Raw genomic sequence first — 9,548 nt, forward strand, 5'->3', positions numbered from 1 at the left:
CAAGCACTGTGCTGAGTGCTATCTCATTATTCCTCCCAGTCACATGATATCCCAGATGATAGCAAACTTGTACAGTTAGAAAGGTAGATTATTGGGGGGGGGGGGGGGGGAGGCCTGCAATCATGCAATCATATTTCCCTCCTTGAATCTGTGCTGACTTTAAGATTTTCTTTGGCCAATAAACCGCAGTGGAAGTGATGTCCAGATAGTTCCAAGCTTGGACCTCAAGGGCCCTTGTCCACTTTCATTCTCTCGAGGCCTTGGGCCACAGGAACAAGCCCGGGCCAGCCTGTTAGAGGATGGGAGGCCACACGGAGCAGACATGAGCCAACCCAGCTGATGCCATTTTAGACCAGTCAGCGCCAGGCCATCTTGGAGCTGACCACTGATGCATGAGCCAGCAGCTGTAAGCCCTACCTGCCCAGAGAAGCGAAACCACCCGCCACACGCAGTCTCATGAGCTGAATAAATGGCTGGTGTTTAAAGCCACAGATGTTAGAGTCACTGTTACGCTGATACAAATGGCGACCCTCGCGAGCACAGGATGGTGGCGAAAGGTGCGGTAACCACACACAGACCCTGTTAAGGATAAAACGGGGCAACGACCAGACCCCCTGCTGCCCCCGGCAGTGAAGTCAAAGACCCCACTTCTGCCCCTTCCGTTCTTCTCTCCTGCCAAATATAGTCACGTGGTCTGCAAGATGAGAAAGGGCCACAATGGTTGCAAACGCTCTGTGAAGAGAAACCAAACAGGCCAACAGGTCTTCCACTCCCGCCTCCAAGGATTTTACTGCACTAGCTCTCAAACCCTACGATAAATCCTGCTCTACCAAGAAGTGATTATTGTGTATCCCAGAATTAGAGCATCTCAAAGGAATGTTCAATGAATAAAATAAAGTGCCAGGAAAGCCTCTTATGTAATTCAAAGGGAATGAGGCCAGTCCCTCTGAAAGTGACTTGGATCTTGGAGAGGACACTTGTTTTTCTGGTTAGTGATGAAGGACTCAGCATTTGTAGAAAGGGATGAGAATTTTGCTGTTTTCTTGCAAAGTCTTGGCTCCTCTGCCCCGAAAGGTTTTGAATTTTCACCTAGTGGGCTCTATCTCAATAAACTCAGATAGCTCTGCCTCCTCTGGGAGGGAGGGGCTGTCTTTTTTATTAGCTTCTTAATTGCTCTGCTGCTTTTGTGTAACCTGCCAGCTGCCTGAAGACGCATGTCTAGGAGTGTAAGTAGCAGGGCAGAGACAAGCCTTTCCTAGGAATAGCCTTTGTTGTTCATTCATTGAAAAAAATTCTAGTATGCTGGCACTTTGGTAGGCTCTAGAAATAGAACAGTGCAGAGACAGAGGACCCGCCTTCCAGAAAGAAGGAGATGGAGGAGGAAGACAGACAAGAAGAAAAGATCTTTTTTTTTTTTTTAGTTTATTTATTTTTTGAGGGGTGGGGAGCGGTGGGGCAGAGAGAGAATGGGAGAGAGAGAATCCCAAGCAGACTCCACACTGTAAGTGCAGAGCCCGATGCGGGGCTCAAACTCATGAACCCTGAGATCATGACCCCAGCCAAAATCAAGAGTCAGATGCTTAACCGACTGAGCCACCCAGGCGCCCCCGGGAGAGAAGATCTTATAACTGCCACGGCTTTTATTTCTTCGCTTAGCGGTTTTGGTTTGTTTTGTTGGAAGCTTTCCTGTATGGAGAGCCCCGCATTGCGCTGACTAGGGAAGACAAGAGTGTTTACAAAATAAAAAGAATATACTTTCGGAAAGATAATAGTGATTGCCGTTAATAATCATTATAATTTCCTCACTTTGGTTTTGTACACTTTTTGTAACAAAATATACATAACATAAAATTTACCATTTTAATCACTGTTTTTAAGTTTATTTATTTGAGAGAGACAGAGAGAGCACGAGTAGGGGAGGGGCAGAGAGAGAGGGAGAGAGCGAGAACACCATGCAGGCCCTATCGTCCACGTGCAGAGCCCAACGTGGGGGCTCGAACTCACAAAACCGGGAGATCATGATCTAAACCGTGTTCCCCTCAAACACGGATTCCCTGTTCCTGTGTCCTCCCTCAGCCCCTGGCAACCCTCATTCTACTTTCTGTCGGTCGGAATTTGACCCCTCTAGCTACCTCACAGAAGGGGAGCCAACCAATCTGTGTCCCTTTGTGACGGGCTTATTTCACTTAGCGTAACGTCTTCAAGGCTCAGCCACGTTGTTGCTCTTGCAGAGTTTCACTCCTTTTCAAGGCTGAATAATACTCCAGCGTATGTGCCTACCACATGGGGTTCATCCATGTGTCCATCAGGGGACATCTGCTTGCTTTCACTTTGGGCTACTGCAGGTAATGTTACTCTGCGTCTGAGCGTGCAAATACCTCCTTGTGGCCATGCTTTCATTTCTCTGGGGCACGTACCAGAAATGGGATGGCCGGATCACGTGGAATCTCTATGTTTAACTTTTTGAGGAACCACGTGAGTGCATGGCTCCACATTCCCATCAGCAGTGCATAAGGGTTCTGTTTTCTCCATGTCTTCACCAACACTTATTTCTTAGGTATTTTTTAAATAAGTCATCCTACTACTGGGGAGGAGGTGATAGCTCACCGTGGTTTTGATGTGCATTTTCCTCACGATCAGTGATGTTGAGCATCTTCTCATGTGCTCATCGGCCATTTGTATATCTTCTTTGGAGAAATGTCTACCCGGGGCCCCTGGCTTTGTCTTTCGTGACCATGTGCTGCTCTTGTGACCGTATGTTTTGTGCCAGGCACCGTCTCAAGCTCCACGGGTGCGTTATTGTGTGTAACCTCACTACAAGCGAATTTGGGAATATCATTCCCATTTTCCAGGTGAGAAAGCAGGCTCTCTTCAAGACCCATGACCTACAAAGTGGCAGGGAGGAATGTGAGAGGGGCCTGGCTGACCTCACTGAGCCGCCCTGAATTTCCAGCAGCAGAGGCCTATGGGAAGGCAGGGAGCAGTGCCCATCTGGCCCTGGGAGGGCTGTGTGTCTCACACATTCCCTGTGCTCCTCTGTCACACTCCCCCCTTCCTCTTACTTCCTTCCTTTCCCCGGTCTCTCCTTTCTGATCCTGAGCCATTAAATGTCTCCTGCCTGCCAGCCAAGATCTGATAAATTCTTAGCACCTCAGTGAGAACGGCTCCCTTCCCAGGAGGATTTTCATTTTCAAAGGCATAAACTAGAAGAAAAGTGCCCAGAAAGACCCTTTGGAGAGTCGCCCCTGGAGATACGACTGGGAAGGTGCAATCTAACCTGGGGTGAGCCAACCAGAGAAACGGGGGGGGGGGGGGGCAAGCTGACAGCAGCCCCCACCCCATAACCCGGTGACTGGCTCTTTTTATTTTTTTTCCACAAAGTGATATGACCCAACCACTCCTTTGTTCTTAATACAATTCTACAAACTGAGCATCTACTATGTGCCAGGCACTGTTCCAAACATCTTACACAGATTCACTCACCTAAGCCTCCCAACCACCACTGGGCCCATTGAGACATGGAGAAACTGAGCCTCCGAGAAGTCAGATCACCAACTCAGACAGACTCCCACCACTGTGAAGTGGTCCAGACACGATCCCGGCTCATGGGCACTGGATCCAAAGCCTGCACTTAGCTGCTGCCTCACACTGCCTACAGTATTCTCCTACAGGAATTTAGAGACAGATATATATACATGCTAGATACATGGATGGATGGATGGATGGACAGACGGACAGACAAATAAAGAGTTGGGTGAAAAGGAGAGGCTTTTGTTCCATCCCTGACTTTTACTTACTTGTAAAGTAGCTGACCATCAACATCAGCCTCCTCCAGCTCTCACCCACCCCTCCCCTGGAAAGGAAGTCTCGGTTGTCTGTTCCTTCGCACCTCTCACCACCACCAATCCATTGTGCGCTTTCTCTGGGAAAGAGCCCCAGTGGTGCTGCCCCCTGTGGCCTACACCACCAGGGCAGCCTTGACCTCTGGCTTTCAGAGGACACAGCCAATGGAAGGACCCGCAAGGGCCAAAGGGTGCCCGATTGCTGGCAGTTTCCACATCCTCCTGTGGCCATGCACCCTGCTCTGTAGCCCGCTTCAAGGCCACAGCCTCTCCAAATGGAATCCCTCTGCCTTCCTGGCATCCTTAGGGCATGCACGTCCTTCAGCCGTTGCTGGCCCCGAAGCGCCACACCACTGCGTATTTGTTCCTTCACTCTACCCACACCTCTGTGATGTTCTCTTCTCTTCATTTAGATCTTCCCTGCCAGCTCTGCAGACTCTCTCAAAACATTCAGAGAACGGATGGGGAAGAGGGCTGTGTCTGCTGGATCCTATAAACACATGGACAGACACATACACACACACGTATGCACACACAGTGCACATGCACGCGGACATGTGCCCATGTGTATACGTATGTACACACGTGTGCACACACATGTGTGCAAACCCATGTACTCACATGTGCACATGCACACACATATACGTGCACATGCGTGCATACACACACACCCTCAAATACCAGGAGAACACAGCCCAGATGCTCACAGTGGTTTTCTCTGGGCAACAGGATTATAAGTGATTGTTTTTGTTTTTTATTAATGCGTTTCTGGATTTTCTATGATATTCATGACCCTAAAACTTTGTGTGTTCTCTCTGTTTTCAAAGAAATGCTGATCCATGGGTGAGAAGGCAGAGCCAATGGTGGGGGAGGCAGCTGCAAATATATTGAGGGGGCAGAGTTCTTGTTTCCCCTGCACATATACTGGTGGGAGAGGACTCCCCTGCCTTTGCAAAGACCCCCACCCCCTTCGCAAGCCCTCCTACGGCCCACCTCTGCTCCGAGCCCACCTCTGCTTTCTCACCAAGGCTACCTTGAGGCCTTGAGATTAGGAAAGGCTCTTAAGAGCCCTTCCATGCCTCTGAAATGACCAGAAGTGTCAGCTAGCCCTCTGCCTGGACCCCTGTCCCCCAGTAGCCTCCCCACTCAGGTGTTGAAGCCTCCCCCAGCCCCCTGCTTTCCATCTGTGGGAGGAGACCCTGGACTTTCCGGCAGTGAGAAAAATGTGTGCCCCACAAACCAGGTCCTGACTTCCTTATTCTCCCCGTCGCCCCACCCCCACCCCCACCCCTACAAGAGCTCCATTCAATCGTCTCTCAGGACCTGCCCTGAGATCTGAGACACTCTCAGGCAACAATAGCAGGTCAGATGGAAAAGTATTTATTAACGTTTCAAATAGAGGAGCTCTAGAAAGGCAACCCTAAAGAAGGCCTTTCATGGCAGCATTTCAGGCAGTGGTCAGGGCAGTCTGTTGAGAAACGGAGGGTGTCACGCTTCCCTTGCTGCCCTCCCGCCAGAACAGAACCAACTTTCTATTGCATTTCAAAGCAGGGCCAACCCAGGTCAGCCAGGTCACTGCCCATGGCTACCTCCGAGGAGAAGCTAATCTAACAAGGATCTAGCAGCACCAGAGGGAGGAACCGGTTATTGAGATGTAAAATTGGGTTAAAGTAAATGAGTCCAGCCCTCTGCTCTACTCCCCAGCCCTGAGGAACCTCTGAGGTAGCTGCAGTGGACAAACCCTGTGGGTGGTAAACAGACCCAAGCCCAGAAGTTTAAAATTCCTATGTTCTGCGCCTAGCCGGCTCCTAATCTGCTGTGTGATGTTAGGCAACATTCTAAACCTCTCTGAGCCTTGTGACACGGCTGGCAACGTGAAGAGCTTGGACTGGGTGGATCTAAAGCCTCCTCCAGCTCCAATATGCTGTGATGTCCCCTGCCCTTCCCTCTTCCACCCCCTTCCTCACTCCCTTTCCCTCACACACAGACACACACACACACACCCCAGTCCCAAAGATCGAATCCAAGAGAAAGGCAGAGTTTGGGTCAACTCAGTCCAGAGACTTCTGGAAACTGCAATGAACCTGCAGCTTGTATTTGGCCAACTGTCTTAGGGACTGAAAGAGCTTCTCTTCCCAGGTCAACCAAAGGTCCAGGCCTAGATAAAAGGACTGCCCCACGCTCAGTGAGTTGAGTTGCTCAGCCTGCGTCCAGGATGAACTAAGGCTCCTCGCTGACGCTCCAGTTTCAAACAAAGCTTTGAAAGAGAACTGCATTCAGTGGAAAATCCCCCGGTAACAAGGCCCCTGGGAGCATTCTGGGAACACCATCTGTCAAGCATCATTCCCACAACCTGTGACCAGAACAGCCTTTCAGTGTCAATACCAATCACAATCATCACATCCTGTGTCTTTAGACAGTGGTCCTGGACCCTGTAAAGCCCTTCATCCGGACTCAGTTTGGCCTCATACAACTCTCTGAAGTAGGCGAAGCAAGGGACTTTCAAGTAACTTAGTCCTGTGTTAGAGATGGGGACTCTGAAGCCCAAAAACGTAACAGAGGTGGAAAGAGGGATACTCAGAGCTTTAACAAAGTCTCCTGAGCAAAGTTCAATGAGCTCCCCCATGCCAGTGCACCCCACGTGCCCCCGGCAGACGGCTGTCCAACTGGCTGCGCCACAGCCATCTGGGCGCCACCACAATGATGCTAGAGGTCTTGGAGGTTACCCCAAACCTGTATTTTTCATTTTCCCTAGTGATGCACAGATTTGGGGACCACTGCCCACCATGCCATCTGCACAGAATCTGGGAATCCTGGAAACTGCAGGCTTAGAAGGACCATCAGAGCTCCAGGAGGGCACTCACCTGCCCAGCGCAAGTTGTCTCTCCGAGGCGTCCACAACCGCTGAGGATACGGATGGTGACACAGTGACAGAGACCACCAGTAGTCACAGCTTGAATGAAGGAGCAGCATCATTCTCACATAACACTCCAGGGCTGATAGGGCAGCTCCTTAGGCTTGGGGACACAGGACTCTTCTGCTTGAATTTGTAGGGTCTACTGACATTTGGGCACCGCAGGAAGCAGACTCCAAGCTGGAGGTCAGCGTGCAGGATCCACACCTGTGAAAAGGGATACCGGCTGGATTGAGCAGAGGGAGGAGTCGGGCTGTGATACGGGCATGGCCAAGGCTTCAGCCGACCCCTTGGAGACCCCTGAGGCTGTGATATCATTTCAGGTTTTTCATACTGAGACGAGGGAGCCAAGCCTTTACACACACACACAAGGACTAGTCGTTGGATACTGGCTGCCCGTGGGAGGCGGTATGACCTTGGTCCAGAAGACTCTCTTCAGCTGAGGGCGATTCTCAGCATTGGCTGATAGCTGAGAGTGGGCAGCTGTGGGAATGAGCCCTTTGCTCCTGAAAGGTAATCTGAGCAGCACATCACAGCACCCACTATGAGACGGTTACATGTTCAATTGTGCTCCACCCTCCCAAAAAAAAATCCGTATGTTGAAGTTCTAACCCCCAGTACCTCAGAATGTAAACTGATTTGGAAATAGAGTTGTTGCAGATGTAATTAGTTAAGTTTAGATGAGGTAATACTGGAGTAGGGTGGACGCCCGCCCCCCAATCCAACATGGCAGCTGTCTTTACAAAAAGGGGAAATTTAGGGGCACTTGGATGGCTCAGTTGGTTAAGCATCTGACTTGGTTGTGGTTCAGGTCATGATCTCACGGTTTCATGGGTTCAAGTCCCGCGTCAGGCTGTGCACTGACAGTGAGGAGCCTGCTTGGGATTCTCTCTCCCTCCCTCTCTGCCCCTCTCCAGCTCATGCTCTTTCTCAAAATAAATAAATAAACTTAAAAAAATTCAAAAAGGGGAAATTTAGACACAGGAAATGCACACAGGGAGTACTCAGTGAAGAACAAAGATTGGGGTGATCCTTCCACAAGCCATGGAATGACAAAGATTGCCAGCAAACCACCAGCAGCCAGGGGAGAGACATAGAACAGCTTCTGCCTCACAGCCTCAGAAGAGACTAACTCTGCCGACACCCTGACGTTGGGTCTTTGGCCTCCAGAAATGTGAGACAATAAATCCTGTTGTTCAAGCCACTAAGTCTGTGGTACTTCGTCATGGAAGCCCTCAGGAAACTAATATGAAGATGTTGTTTTCATCCATATGGTCTGCACTCCAGCCCAAGGAGAAAGAAAAGGGAGAAGGCAGACAGACCTCCTCCCTCACCTCTAGTCATATCCCATTGGTCACAACTTGATCACATGGCCACATTAGCTGCAAGGAAGGCTGGGGAATGGAGTCTTCATGCTGGACAGCCACGTGCCCGGGTAAAAATTCTGCTACTAAAGAGGAATAAGACTGTGAGTAAAATGAAGTGAATCCCTTCAAGGAGGTCCAGTAAACTTGGTCAGGGGGGGAAGGGGCAGACATAACAACAAACACTCCACCTAGAAACTTGCCAGGAGGTCTCCAAGAAAGGAAAGCATATGGGATTTTGAGAGCAGAAAAGAAATCCAGTCTGATTCTGCCTGAGAGCTGGAGAAGCTTCCAGGAAGAGGTGACACAGGAGCTGGTCCTGGAAGGGCAGAAAAGACATTCCCAAAGTTTGTTCTATGGGTAGTGTACAAGGAGCTTCACACCCATTCTCTCATTTCCTCTTCAGAACAACCCTGCAAAGCAGCCACTCCTATCTCGATTTCGCAGAGGAGGAATTTGAGCTAAGTAGAGAGATTAAGTAACCTCGACAGGTTTCTTGTCAAAGGTCCCATGACTAGTAAGGGGCAGAGCAAAGGTACAAACTAGGTCTTCTAATTCCAAACAAAGGTCCTATTTGTAACACAGATATCATTTTGGACCCCCCAACCCCTGAGATCTACACAGGACGCTGTTAGGAGACAGAGTCACAGTTAAGAACACTAATTCTATCCAACGTGTGGGCACATTCTCAGGGACTCATTCATCCATGGTCTCCTATCTCTGCCTCCAGAATTCTGGGCCTTCATAAGCTGTCTGGCCCTTCCTGGTATCAAACTGGATTTAAACCCTTCACCGGTTTTCTAAATAAGTAAGTAGAATGTTTAACTAGGAGAAGTAGGGGGAAGGGTCACAGCTCTCCTGCATGACCATTTCCTGACCCCAAACCACAGCCCCCATGGCTCTCCCCAATAGCCTCCACACCCAGCTCTCTTTCAAGCTCCACCACTCTCTTTGACGCCCTGGTGATCCAGGAAACCTTTGTTCAAATCCCCCATTGATAAACTGGGCTCATAATTTACTTACTGATGCTCATCTCTGCAGCTGCCTTTCTGTGCTCTGGTCTGTACACCTGGGGCTACGTATATGCGAACTACATTTCCCAGGCTCCCTTGCCTACTGGCTTCCTGGTTCTTTCCACCAATGGAAAATGTTGTTGGTTGGAGATGAGCAGGCGGGTGGGAGGAAGTGAGAAGTTTCTTCCTCTGGCATTCTGACTGGTGGGATGGCTGGGGCTCACTGGGTGACTCTGGACGCCAGCCACCCTGACAGAAGCAGCTTCGTTTCAGCAGCCAGGGCTGAGGAGGCACCTCTTCAACTGACCTAGACCTCACTGCAACGACACCCCCAGCAGGGCAGCAGCTCCTGTCGGGCACACCAGTAGCTGTGCTGCCCGAGCATCTTCCCTATTGTTCTTCCTGCCCTCCTCCT

At 50.1% G+C, this 9,548-nt stretch overlaps 1 long non-coding RNA gene across 2 annotated transcripts; it reads left to right on the top strand.

The window, feature by feature from the left end:
• The first annotated feature begins 1,615 nt into the window (after nucleotides 1-1,615).
• LOC123590998 lies at nucleotides 1,616-7,406 on the top strand. 2 transcript variants are annotated; one of them, XR_006709069.1, is made up of 2 exons: nucleotides 1,616-2,345; nucleotides 6,598-7,406. It is a non-coding gene; the product is annotated as an uncharacterized LOC123590998 (long non-coding RNA). The 2 variants fall into 2 exon arrangements; XR_006709070.1 differs by lacking the exon at nucleotides 1,616-2,345 and adding an exon at nucleotides 5,127-6,324.
• Nucleotides 7,407-9,548: the final 2,142 nt, after the last annotated feature.

Source organism: Leopardus geoffroyi, chromosome B4, assembly GCF_018350155.1.
Source record: "Leopardus geoffroyi isolate Oge1 chromosome B4, O.geoffroyi_Oge1_pat1.0, whole genome shotgun sequence".
Taxonomy (NCBI): Eukaryota; Metazoa; Chordata; class Mammalia; order Carnivora; family Felidae; genus Leopardus; species Leopardus geoffroyi.